Below are 13,431 nucleotides of genomic sequence, written 5' to 3' on the forward strand. Positions count from 1 at the left end.
GTCAGCCAAGGCTACATAGGAAGAGCTTGTCGTCTCAGACAAGCAACAAACAAACAAAAAAACCCAAACCCAAACTTCCTGACCCTCCTGCCTTGGAGTGGCCAAGTGCTGGGATTGGCGTTTTGTATCATTATACCTAGCTTTTTGGTCACTGGTATTAGGAATATGAAGACTTTGATGCAATGGTTGAGACTGGCTCTTGCCCACCACTTTCTCTAGCATAACACCAAGTGCATACTAAGTGCTTAAAAGGAATATGTGAATCGGAAAATTGTAATTTAAGTCCATATCCTTTCACTAAATAGCTGTACCGGATCCATTCAGGGTAGGGGTCCTGCAAGACAAGATGAAAGGACGATCGAGAGGTTGGAGTTTTTTTTTTTTTTTTTTTTTTTTTGGGAGGACACACTGCAGAGGCCGACCTCGAACTCAAAATCCTCTTGCTTCAGTCTTCTAAGTGCTGGTATTCCATACCTGTGCCAGCTTGCCCAGCAGCCCAGTGGCAAGCTCTACATAGCAGAATCAGAGTCAATAAGCAATTATTGTTTAACGCGATGTTCTCATAATTCTTGATTGTCCTGTCAGGAAGTGGTTTATTTTTCTCTTCTTGGCCTTGAATGATGATGGACTATAGATTGTGTTTATTGTCTGGTCTCCTGTCACTGGAAGGCAGGACTTTCGCTTTGGTGACTTCTCACTCCTGGTTTGGCACAGAGCCCACATTATGAAGCTTTCCTTTCGTTAGTTAGCCAAACCTTCTAGAAAGTTAACCTTTAAGATCTGAGCTGCCCGGCTTTACAGATTAGGGAACGGAGCTCAGAGACGTGAAGCTGCTGCTCCAAGGTCACACAGAGGCGGGCTCCTGACCACCAACCCCACTCACGCAGCTACTACAGGACGCAGACACGCAACCGCGAGTGGTGCCCGCGCTTTCTCCTTCCTCACGCCCTTCCCTAATGCTTTTCCTGCGACCTCTTCTCTATCCGCTAACGTGTACCTGCGTCTGGCAGCGCTGCCCCAATCCCCGTGCATCTGTTATGATTGCGGTTCAAGAGACACGTGCTACCCCAGTGAATGAATCGCACGTCCCCACCCCCGCCACAGCCAATCAGGAGGAGCTGAAGCCGGACCACTTCCGCCTATTGCGGGCTCCGGCCACGCCAGACGGCCCACGTGAGGCTTACGAGAAAAGGGTGTAGGCGGTGGCGCGTAGGGGGTGGGCTCTCCACGCCTCTTCACCAATCAGCAGGTCCTCCGGAGACGCGAGGGGCGGGGCTGATGTGAGGCGCCAAAGCTTGAACCAGAGGGGTAGGTGGGTGCAGGGAGGAGTCCTGAAAGGGGGAGCGGTGAATGATAGACCCATTCATCCAATCCTAGGAGGGGTTGGGCTACATCGACCAATAGGAAGTCTGATGGGCGGGGCCGGCGCTGCAGCAAGTTCGGTTGCGCGGAGACCGCAGCTGTTCCCTGTCAGTGGAGGCAGAGGCCGTCAGAGGCGGCAGCCACGGTGTGCGGCGGTGGGGCGGAGGTGAGTGTCCGCGGCGCTCCGCACCTTCCTCTTCCTGCTGCAGGTCGCTGTGGGTGGGGACGCGCCGGCGCCGAGGACGCTTATGTAAGGGTAGCGCGCGCCAAGGCGGCGCGGGCTCCGCAAGTGACTGCTGGGGGAGACTGCTGCGGGCTGTGCGCGACGCGGCGCGACACGACGTGCTCAGTCCCTCCCCCTCCCCAGGCACCGGGTCGGCACGGGCCCGCCCCCCTCCCTTGTTCGGGGTGCCCGGGAGCCCGCAGCTGCTGAAGCATCCTTCAGGCGCAGGCGACTCGTCCCGCCCCCCGGTGGCTCGCATTGATTGGCCCTAGTCCTGCTCTCAGGGGCCCATTTTCCAGATGGAGAGACTGACGCTCCAAGCCCTAAAGTGCTTCGCGCCAGCTTCCTGAGGGCGCGAACTCCAGGCTGTCAGAATGGGGCGCCCTAGTTGTTCCCGGTAATACCAGATGTGTGAAACCCGTGCAGGGAACGTCAGAGAGACTTTTCCTTGCTCCAGAAGTCTGTACCACGTCTCCCAGGGAAGCTCCTGAGAGCCCCTGGGTTCCAACTTGGGTTCGGGTGTGGAAGAAATTCTGAGGCTCCTAAGATGCAGTGAGGTGTGCCTGGGCGCAGCCCGTTATTTCTATAGCTTACAAAAGGTTATGAAGTGCGTTTGGGGGGTGTGGGCACGAAAACCCTGGCTGTGAGGACGTGTGCTCCAGGTTCCTTCCAGAGTTACTTGCCCTGCGCTCTTTGAACGACTTGTTTTACCTTTGCAGGGCTCTTTCCTCACCTCACAAACTTAAGAGTCAAGCAAGATCTCTAGGTCTCTGGCAGCTTTGAAATTCTTAAAAACCTGAAGGTCTCTTAATTTTAAGAAAAAGGTCGGCCAAGGTTAATTACTACCATTCTCTGAGAAAACTGAGGCTCAAAGAGCCAACTAGCCGGGCGGTGGTGGCTCACATCTTTAATCCCAGCACTTGGGAGGTAGAGGTAGGCGAGTCCCTGGGTGTGAGGCCAGCTTGGTCTACAGAGTTCGTTCCAGAGCAGCCAGGACTATACAGAAACCCTGTCTCAAAAAACAAACTAGATACTTACTCCCCGGATCTTTGCCATGAGCCTTCCCAGTTGCTCCCTCACCCACTGCCTCCAGCAGTCCTGGCTAGCCTCCTGCATGTCACCCTTTCCCTGTATATGATGCAAATACTCATGCTGGGGGTGGGCATGCTGAGTCTTCTTGCAGCTAAAGCTTGTTGGTTTATTGTGCTTCACTGTTAATTCTCAACTTTTTTTTTTTTTTTTTTTTTTTTTTGGTTTTTCAAGACAGGGTTTCTCTGTGTAGTTTTCGTGCCTGTCCTGGATCTCGCTCTGTAGACCAGGCTGGCCTTGAACTCGGAGATCTGGCTGGCTCTGCCTCCCAAGTGCTGGGATTACAGGTGTGTGCCACCACTGCCCGGCTAATTAAAAATTTTTTTTGAGACAGGTTTTTTTTTGTGTGTGTAGCCCTGCTGTCCTGGAGCTCACTTTGTAGACCAGGGCAGCCTCGGATTTACAGAGATCTGCCTGCCTCTGCCTCCCGAGTGCTGGGATTAAAGGCGTGCACCACTCAGTCCCAGTGGATACTTTTACAAATCACTCTTGCAACTAAGGTTCTGGGAACATTGTGGAAGAGGAGATGGAAAGATTGCAAGAGCCGGAGGCAGGAAGTTTGCTGTGAAAAGATTGTGTTTCCTAGTAATTAATGCCAGAAGCTACACCATAAAATCTCGGCAACAAGCTGGGCAGTGGTTGTACACGCCATTGCTACACAGAGAAACCTTGTCATGAGGTTTAAAAAAAAAAAAAAAAAAGCCAGCCGGGCGGTGGTGGTGCACGCCTTTAATCCCAGCACTTGGGAGGCAGAGCCAGGCGGATCTCTGTGAGTTCGAGGCCAGCGTGGACTACCAAGTGAGTTCCAGGAAAGGCACAAAGCTACACAGAGAAACCCTGTCTCGAAAAACCAAACAAAAAAAGCCAACATGTGTGTATTTGTGTGTACATGTATGTGTTGGTGTGTGTGTATTGCCCCTCTGTGATAGGGACTTTGCATACAGAGGGGTGACACAATTCAATCATCCAAGTAGGAATGGCATGGCTGGAACTAGCCCTGGACTCAGGTCCTGCTGGCTGCCTCTCATGTTTCACCCCACTTTTGCCTTCTAAAATTGGTCTGTAACCGCTTATTGGCACTTTTTGGGCAGATCCTGTGCCTTCTGGCATGGATCTCTATGCAAGGCAGTAATCAGTAAATGTTGTATTGAATTAAATGCCCCAAACATTCTATTTCCTTTTGACATAATCGATCACGGCAACTGGCTCTGTGGACAAGTGAGATTCCTGGTCTGTGGCTCCTATTTTGCTGTTTATTGACTAGTAGCCTGAGCTGCCCACAAGTGAGTGGCCTTTGGAAAAGTACTCTACAGAGTCTCCAAAGTGGCTACATACTCCCTGCACATTCCTGGGGTGGGGGCTCTTAAACAGTGGGGTGTGCTCTTCAGTATGGCAAGGAGGGGCCTCAGCAAGAGAGGATTAGAGGAAAGTTGGGGGTGGTGGAAATAGAAGATGCACGGCAGGTCACGTAGGCCTGTGCTTCATTAGTGTCAAGTTGCACAGTGAGATAGGCCAGCATCAGAAAACCAGGAGCGCAGGTAGCGCTTGAAGGTTAGACACAGCTGCCTGGAGAACGTGCATCTGGAGCTGGAGGAGGGAAAGAAAGCACTCTGGAGGAAACAGAAACTGAGTTTTTGTTCTTTCATGTGGTTGCAGACAAGGGTTTTCCTTAAACGCTTATTGCATGTTGGCCCTTGTCAGAGTACAGAGCATGCCTTTTTCCTCTTTTAGTGCTGGGGGGATTGGGCCTTGGGTCCCATACATACTAGGCAAGTGCTATACCACTGAGCTGCATCCTGGTTTTGTTTATATTTTACATGTTATGGACGTTTTGCCTGCATGTATATGTATGTATTTGTACCACGTGCATGCTTAGTGCCCATGTAATGCAGAGGTGTCATATCCCCGGGAATTGGAGTTACAGAAGGTTGTGAGCTGTCATGTGCCTGTGGGAAGGGAACCTGGGCCCTCTGCAAGAACAAGTGTCTTACCACTGAGCCATGTTTTTTACTTTTTGAGATAGACTTTGAATCTGATTCTTCTGCCTCTGTACAGGCCTGTGTGCAACTCCAGTCTGAGGCAGAAAAACCACAGGTTCAAAGCCCCTATCTCTCTCATCAGTTATTGATGTTGCCCCACATTTTATAGACGATTGGGTGGCAGAGTAGCAATGCAGGTAGCAAGGTAGCCTTAGAGAACAAGTGGTTCTATGGCTCCCAGTGTTCCTGACACTCCTAGGTTCTCTGGGGAGCATCTGGAGAAATGAGAATAATATTTTTTTCCTCTTCTTTCTCAGCTAGCATCTGCCATCTGGAAAGCTGACACCAAGGGTGAGTTCTGAGCCTGAGCCCAGGCCATCATCCCATTGTATGGGGGTTCTCAAGACTCTGCAATCCTAGTACACACTCGTCTTTCAAGTTCAGTAGGTACAAAAGGCCACACTCTTGGCTTTTGGAAAATCTCCACTGCATCTTGATCTTTGAATTTGTTTCTGGGTTTTCACAGGAAGGTGACATCTGGTTCCCTGCAGACTCCAGTTGGCAGCTGGCCAGCTGCAGCAGGAGGCCCTTTTTTCTGGAAGGGTGTGGCTTGGGAAACTGGGCTAGGGATGGTTGCACTGACCTATAGGAAGCATCCCTTCTGTGCAGCCCTTGAGAAGACCCCATACTCAGACAGGCATCGTGGTGGCACTCAGCTGTTGAGAGCACTGGCTGCCCACTGAGCCTGGAGATGTATGCCGCTGATGGCGGGAGAGGTGGCTTTTATCCGCTAGTTGTAAAAAACACTTGGCCCACTTCTCTGACGCCTAGCAGTCACAAGGACAAGGGTAAAGGCAGAATTGTCCTTTTTTCTCCCCACCTACTATTCAGCAGCATTGAGCACTGTCCTCTATAATCTGACACTTTCTCTGTATAGCTCTGGTTGTTCTGGAACTGGCTCTGTAGAGCATGTTGGCCTGGACTCAGATATCTGCCTGCCTCTGCCTCCCAAGTAAAGGTGTGTACCATCATGCCTAGCAGACCTGACACTTTTTTTTTTTAAGTATTTATTTATTTTGTACACAGTATTCTGCCTGCATGTATCCATGCAGGCTAGAAGAGGGCACCAGATCTCATTACAGATGGTTGTGAGCCACCATGTGGATGCTGGGAATTGAACTCAGGACCTCTGGAAGTGCAGCCTATGCTCTTAACCTCTGAGCCATCTCTCCAGCCCCAAGACCTGACACTCTTAAAGCGTCTACCTTGGGGCTTTCTCTAGGTTATGGGTTCATCCTGAATTTTAAGGCACTTGGTTGGACCACACATCCTTCTCCAGTCCAGTCTCTGATTTGTAAGAAGAGATATTCTTTCCCTCCCTCTGAAGGTAGATGTGCTGCTCTCCCTGTTTTATAGCTAGGGACCCTGGGGACTTCGTTTCTTAACTTTCTCCAGTGCTCATGTTTATTGTGGAGTAGAGATTCTTTTGGACGGGGATTTTTCTTGGCTTTCTACTCATTGTACAAAGAATTTTCTGAGGGTATTCTCTCTTCTCGACCCATGAGTGGCCTCTCAGATTTTGTGTGTATGGGTGTTTTGTCTGTGCACTACATGCATGCAGTATCTGAGGAGACAGGAAGGTACCATATCCCTCTGGTTGTGTGTTGGTGCTAGGATCCAAACCAGAGTCCTCCGGAAGAGTAGCCAGTGCTCTTAGCTGTTGAGCTGACTCTCCAGCCTAGAACTGATCACTTTTGAGATCTTCCACATTTCCCTCGTCCTGCACCTTGGGTCAGTAGTGGGTGTTTTCAACTCTGCCAGAGTCTCCTTTGAAAGTCCATGGAGAAAAGGCAGACAGACAGGTACCTATTGGAAATGGTCTGTTCTGTGGATCTGTGACACACTCTACCATGTTTTCCATTCCATCCTCTTCTCTTTCTGCCTCTGTACACTAATTTTTTTTCTCTCCCAGAGACAGACTTCACTGTGTTTCATAGCCCTGGCTGTCCGGGAACTCACTTTGTAGACCAGGCTGGCCTTGAACTCACGGAGATCCACCTGCCTCTGCCTCCTGAGTGCTGGGGTTTAAGTTCTCGGTGGGCTACCTCCACCACCCAGCTACTAATTCTTAGTTTGGGGCCTAGTATGTAAGAAAATGAAGCCCAGAGAAGGTTCATGAGCCAAATCCAGGATGCTGATCCTGTGTTTGTTGTTTTTTCCCTTCATTTGTTTTTAAGGCTTTCATCTTTTATGGATGACAAATCCATCCCAAATCCATCAGTTAGAACAGAAAATTAGTCACCAAGAAAGGGCTACTCCCAGGTCATTTGGGTTGTCAAAGCATGTTCTGCTTCTGGGTTCCCAGGACCCTGCTACTTCCCGAGAGCTTTCCTTAGTTACTGTAACCAAGACTCTGTCATCTTAGCTGGAGCCTCTCCGCCCTGCCCTGCCGCTTTCTCCTTTCTCCGGGGGATCTCAGAGGGAGGTGGGTGTGGGCTGTTGTGATTAAATATCCAGCCAGAAGGCAAAACCCAAGTCTGTCGACCCACCTCAGCCTGCAGCTTGCACGTCGCTCCTCGTCTTAATTTGCCACCAGGGCTGGGGCCCAGGCCTGAGGTATGGCAAGGCTTCTGGAGGTACACTGCTCCAGCTGTGAGTGTGGGGTGGCCAGAGACCTGGCAGCTCTCTCCTGACCGACATGCAACATGACATCCCAGGCTGAGGCTTCAGGGAAAATTCCACCAGCCGGCTGTGCTGAGTCATGCTTCAGTCTCCTGTCTCCCTGGTCAGCCCAGGGTCTGTGCCACCTGCCTGACTAAGAGGATCAGGCTGTCACTTCTTATCTCTGCACTTGCTTTACACTTCCGAGTGTTTTCCCCACTGATGTGCTGTCCATCGATAAGGAATTTGTTAATAATGAAGTAAATATAGTATTTATTTTGAGAGACAGTCCTTTCATGCATAAGAGAACTGAGATTCCGAAAGCCTCAGTGTCTTGGTGAGCTTTGTGAGGTGGCAGGTGAGTGGCATGTTTGGGTGAGATTGTAGGTGCCATACTCTATCTGACCCATGGAGCTTTGAGTAATGCCAAATATTATTCATAGTGACTTTGGTTAAAAAAAAATTTTTTTTTTTTTGAGACAAGGTCTTGCTGTGTAGCCTTGGCTGGCCTCAAACTCCCAGAGATCCATCCTCCTGCCTTCTGCTGGAATTAAAGGGTTTAAACTTTGAGTTTTGATTTGTTAAAATTTAAAACTCTAGTTCTTCCTTTTAAGGACTTTTAAGTTTAATTTAAGTTTAAGTTCTGAAACTTTCCATTCTAGTTATGAGTTTAGAAAAACTTAATCACTTTGAAGGGCCCTTTGATTAATGTTGGTTTCTTTTGAATAATTCATTAAACTTACTTGAAATTTTTAAATTGAATTTATAAATTACAGTCACCTTCCCTTAATTATTTTATTATTTCTTCCAATTGCCTGATTAAAAACCCCTTAATATTTTAATTGCTCCTATAAATCTAATAAATTAAGCCAAATCTTAAATTTTTCTTAAGCATATTCCTGTCAGGCTTTATTTAATTATTTTTTAGTTTTGAAGTTTTCTTTTCTTTTTTTTTTTTTTGAGACAGTATTTTGCTGTTGCCTGGAATTTACCATGTAGCCCAAGCTAGCCTTGGTTTGTAGTGATCCTGTTTCAGCCTCAGGATTGTTGGAATTTACAGGCATGGAGTCCCATTGCCAACCCTGGGTGTTGGTGGCACACACCTTTAATCCCAGCACTTGGGAGGCAGAGGCAGACTGTGAGTTTGAGGCCAGCCTGGTTTACAGAGTGAGTTCCAGGACAGGCTCCAAAGCTACACAGAGAAACATTATTGGGGGTGGGGGATGGGGTGGGGTGGGTAAAGAGGAGAAAAAGAAAGAAAAAAAGGTATTGGGTGTGTGTGCACATGGGCTTGTACGGGTAAACAAAGAGTCAGATCACGCTGGGGCTGGATTTTCCGGATGGTTGTGAACAACTCCACATGGTGTTGTGAACCAAACTTGGGTCTTCTGGAAGAGCAATGCTCTTAACCATTGGAATATCTCTGACTCCTCCAACCCCCAAGTAACCACAAAACTGCTTTCTGTTCCTGGATATTGGTCTGCATATTTCTGGAATTTTCCATAGGTAGACTGTTGCAGGAGTTGTGTGTGCGCACGTGTGTGTGTGTGTGTGTGTGTGTGTGTGTGTGTGTGTGTGTGTGTGTGTGTGTGTGTGTGTGTGTGTGTGTGTGTGTGCGTGCGCGCTCGTGTGCGTGTGCGTGTGTACACAGGTGCGTGCACGCGTGTGCTGGTCAAGCACTCCACAACTGAGCTACATCTTCATACATCTGTTCAAGTCTTTTTTATGGGCACATATTTCTTTGCCTAGGAGTGGAGTGGTTAGATCACAGGTGCTGTTAGAGCCTTCCAAAGTGCTTACTCTATTTTATATTCCCATCAGTAACAGAGAGTTCTAGTCACTTTCCACCTTCCCCAGCATTGGCAATCACCAATGTTTTCTGTTTTCACTCTTTAAAATGTATATTATGGTAGCTCATTATGGTTTCAATTTAGATTTCCCTAATGACTATCATAATGTGGAACATTGTTTGCCATGTGGTCTTTTCTTTTTCTCTTGAGACAAGGTTTCTCTGTATAGCCCTGGCTGTCCTAGAACTCTTTGTAGTCAAACTCACAGAGATCCACCTGCCACTGCCTCCCATCTTTTTCTTTTTTAAGACATGTCTCACAGTATAGTTCAGGCTATGTATCCCAGACTGGCTTTGAACTTGTGATCCTCCTGCCTTTGCCTCCCAAGTGCCTGGAACTCACTTGGTAGCCCAGGCTGGCCTCGAACTCAGAGATCCCCTGCCTCTGCCTCCCGAGTGCTGGGATTAGAGGCGTGCAACACCACCGCCCGGCATGGAACTTTTTTGTTTATTATATTAAAAGGGTGCAGCATTAGGAATATATTATTATATTAAAAGGGTGCAGTATTAGGATTATTTTTTCCTGTTTTTATTATTTATTTATTTATTTTAAATGTTGAATGCCCTATATTATTAAAGGAGAGAGGAGGTCTTAAATACAGGTTTACAGCACAATGGGAGAACCCCGGAGGGCAGAAGTTCGCTACTGATGTTTTACAATCTTGCATAGAAGCTGTTAACGCCCCATATGCTAGATACAAAGACAAGGAGTTTCCCTTAAGCATTCAGGAGGGTGGAACCTGGCAGAGAATTAGCATAGGGAGGATATCAAGGTCAAGGTCAGCAAGCAAGGCAACAGTTACCCAAAATGGGGGCCAGGGTCCTACAGATCCCCCCATTTCACTAAAAGATGAGCTTCCGATTCACACACAGAGATTCCTTTTTTCCTTCCTTCCTTTTTTATTTTTGGTATTTTGAGATGGTTTCTCTGGGTAGCCTGGCTGGCCTGGAACTTGCTCTGTAGATTAAATTGGCCTGGAACTCAGATCCACCTGCTTTTGCTTTCCAAATGCTGGGATTAAGGCATGCACCACCGCTGCCGCTGCCTAAGCAAGATTACTTAACGCAAAATTAGTACTACCATGGCTTTAACTTTTTCAGCACATATGTACTTAATCCTAAATCTTTCTGGAATCTAGAAGCTCCCTAAATAAGGAAACAATTCTGAGATGCACATTACTTTCCTAAGCAACTTTTAGTACTTACTCTGCAAGTGCCTATTTTCCTCATAATTCAAGGACCCCTGGCCCAGATGAAATTAGGTCTTAGCTTTTCAATCTGGCTGCTAAGCAGATCTATGATTCATTGCCATTTTGACTCAGATAGGGTGGTTTTAAAGCCCTTGTGCCCTGCACAGAAACACTATTGCTAACTTCCCTCTCCACTTCTCTACCATGCTGAACCCTTGTGCTGGATCTGATTCATCTGCTTATGGTCTCACATCCTACAAAATAGGTAGAGCTTGGGTTCTGTGTAGCTGTCAGGGAGTCTGTCTGACACTGACCAGTTGCAAAATTCATGTCAGTGACTAGAATCTGGGCCTTGGTCTTTTAAGTCCAGGCCTGGCATTCCCTTCACTATTTCATACATATTTTCTTTTTTCCCCCAAAGAGAAAGAGAATGTGGAACTTAAGAATTCTTACTTTTTGGTCAGTCAGGCTTGGTCACTGAGAAGTCTTGGCGACTGGAATCTGGGTTGCCTTCAGTTTCTCTAGCTGTAGTGGGGATAACGTGGCCTCTCCCAGACCTCCCAGTGCAGCTTTACCAGCCTGTTGGAAGGGGCTATTACCATCACATTCTCATTAGAGATTGGAGCTGAGATGATAAACAGATGTAGGATTCTGTCTTGGTTCTTGAGTTGGTCTCAGGAAACTTGTGGGAGTGGAGGGTGGACCTGCCTGAGAATTATTTCTGCAGCTGTCTCTCTCTCCATGTCTGTGCTTTGTGACCTCATGTGGTTAAGTATGGAGGTCTACAGAGTTCTCAAGAAAAAGACCTTTGAGCTGGGGAGAAATTGGCAGGATTGCATTATAGATTCCTCAGCAGGATTTCCCCACCATAATTTGAGTATTTTTTTTGAAGAAATGTTTATGTATGGTTATTTTGCCTGCCTATACATATCTGTGTACCATTTATATGCCTGATGCCTGAGGAGCTTTCAACTTTCTGACTTTCTTGGGTGCCAGCAATGCACATACACACATAAAATAAACCTTAAGAAAAAATCATTGTCGGGTGACATTTAGCCTATATCCTTCTAAGAGTTTTGTGGTTTTAGGCCTTGCTTTTAGGTCATGGATCCATTTGAATTAATTTTTCTAGCCAGGGTTTTGTTTTTGACTGAGTTATCTGTGGTTAACCTATTTCCAAAAAAACATTAAGTGTAAAATTCCATAAATAATTTGTTACAAATTACCCACTGTTCTAAATAGCCTGACAAAGTCTCTTGGGTGTCCTAATCCTCACTGCCTAGGACACAAATTACCCCTTTGCTCAGTAAACCCATACTATAGGAAACCCACCTGTCAGCTACTTCACAGCCATCTTGGTCTTCAGCTCAATTGTGCTGGAATGTACAGAGCTTGAGCAAGTGGCCCTGACACTTGTATAGAAGCCTTAGATTATGCCACAATGCCTGTGCTGTCTAGTTTGCTTCATTCATCATGTAGATTTCACATTGTGTGATCTCACACCAGCACAAGAAAAGTGAGATCAAGCCAGGTGTGAAGTCGGGTATTGCCACCACCATCCTGGTGATAGTTCACACTTTTTATTTATTTATTATGTATATACATCATGTTTGACTGCAGGCCAGAAGAGGGCACCAGATCTCATTACAAATGGCTGTGAGCCACCATGTGGTTGCTGGGAATTGAACTCAGGACCTCTGGAAGAGAGGTCAGTGCTCTTAACCTCTGAGCCATTTCTCCAGCCCAATAGTTCACACTTTTAATCCCAGCTCCTGGGAAGCAAAGGCCAGCCCTCTACATAGTTTCTGCCTAGCCAGAGTTACCCTAGCTCAAAAACAAAAACAATGCAAAACAGGACCTGGAGAGATGGCTCAGCAGGTAACAGTATTTGTTGCTCTTGCAAAGGACCCTGCTCTGGTTCTACGCAACCATATGGCCGCTAAGAATGTCTGTAACTCTAGTTTCTGAGGATCTGAAGCCCTTTTCTGGCCTCTGCAAGAACTGTGCACACACAATTGCACAAAAATACATGCAAAATACCCATAGACATAAAAAGTAAAACAAAAACAAAAAGCTGTAAAACCAAACAAAAAAGATAAGCACAGTATAAGTTATGAGAAATTATTATTTTCCTAGCAGTGTATTATTCTAACTTCTATTTTACTAATTATTACTGTTAATCTTTTATAATGCCTAACCTAAAAATTAAACTTTATTATACTAGGTCTCTGTATAGGAAAAAACAGTTCAAATGGGGATCAGTACTTTCAGAAGTTTCAGTCATGCACTGGGCATCTTGGAATGTATCTCCATGGACAAGGAAGAACTAAATGGTGTTAGGGCCCAACTCCTGCAGGAATTTTAAACATAGTCTTTCCTTTCCTATGATTCGGTGTTCCTCCTTTAAGTAATGTAGGGATACTATGATTAAAAAAAAAATGTATGAGTGAAAGTGTGGGGAGGGACCAGGCATCGTGGTGTATGACTTTAATCCCAGGACTTGAGAGGCAGAGGCATAGGCATGTGTCTTTCTCTGAGTTTGAAACTAGCCTGCTGTGTTGTGAGTTCCAGGCTAGACAGAGCTACATAGTAAAACTCTGTCTTCCCAAAACAACAAAATTGTGTGTGAGGAGGGGATGGCTTGAGAGATGGCTCAGTGGTTAAGAGCATTTGCTGCTTTTGAGAGACTTGCCCACAGTGGGTGGCTCACAACTGCCTGTAATGCTAGTTCTAAAGAATCTCATGGCCTCTTCTGGCTTCCTCAGGCACTGCACACACATACAAACACATTTTTTTTTAAGTGTGTGAGAATATAGTTGGCCTTCCATGTTTTGGGTCCCACATCTGTAGATTCAGACAGGTTCTTTTCTTTGACATTATTCTCTAAGCAATATAGTATAGTAGCTGTTTTCATGACATTGATGTTGCCACAGGCATTATAAGTAATCTAGAAATGAAGGCAACAAGAGGATGTGTGGGGGTTACATGCACATATGCCCTTTTATATAAGGAACTTAAACTTTTGAAGATTTTGATATTCAAGATGGGACCTGGAGTGAATTCCTCCTCAAATACCTA

At 46.5% G+C, this 13,431-nt stretch overlaps 1 protein-coding gene across 1 annotated transcript in view; it reads left to right on the forward strand.

Annotated features, from left to right (window-relative positions):
* The first annotated feature begins 1,436 nt into the window (after positions 1–1,436).
* The window catches only part of Pc (pyruvate carboxylase), a 104,139-nt gene continuing 92,144 nt past the window's right edge, over positions 1,437–13,431 (forward strand). Inside the window, exons 1-2 of the mRNA XM_036201217.1 lie at positions 1,437–1,528; positions 4,971–5,004. The gene's annotated coding sequence lies outside the window, so the exon portion shown is untranslated. The remainder of the gene's footprint in view (positions 1,529–4,970; positions 5,005–13,431) is intronic.

This window comes from Onychomys torridus, chromosome 1, assembly GCF_903995425.1.
Source record: "Onychomys torridus chromosome 1, mOncTor1.1, whole genome shotgun sequence".
Lineage (NCBI taxonomy): Eukaryota > Metazoa > Chordata > Mammalia > Rodentia > Cricetidae > Onychomys > Onychomys torridus.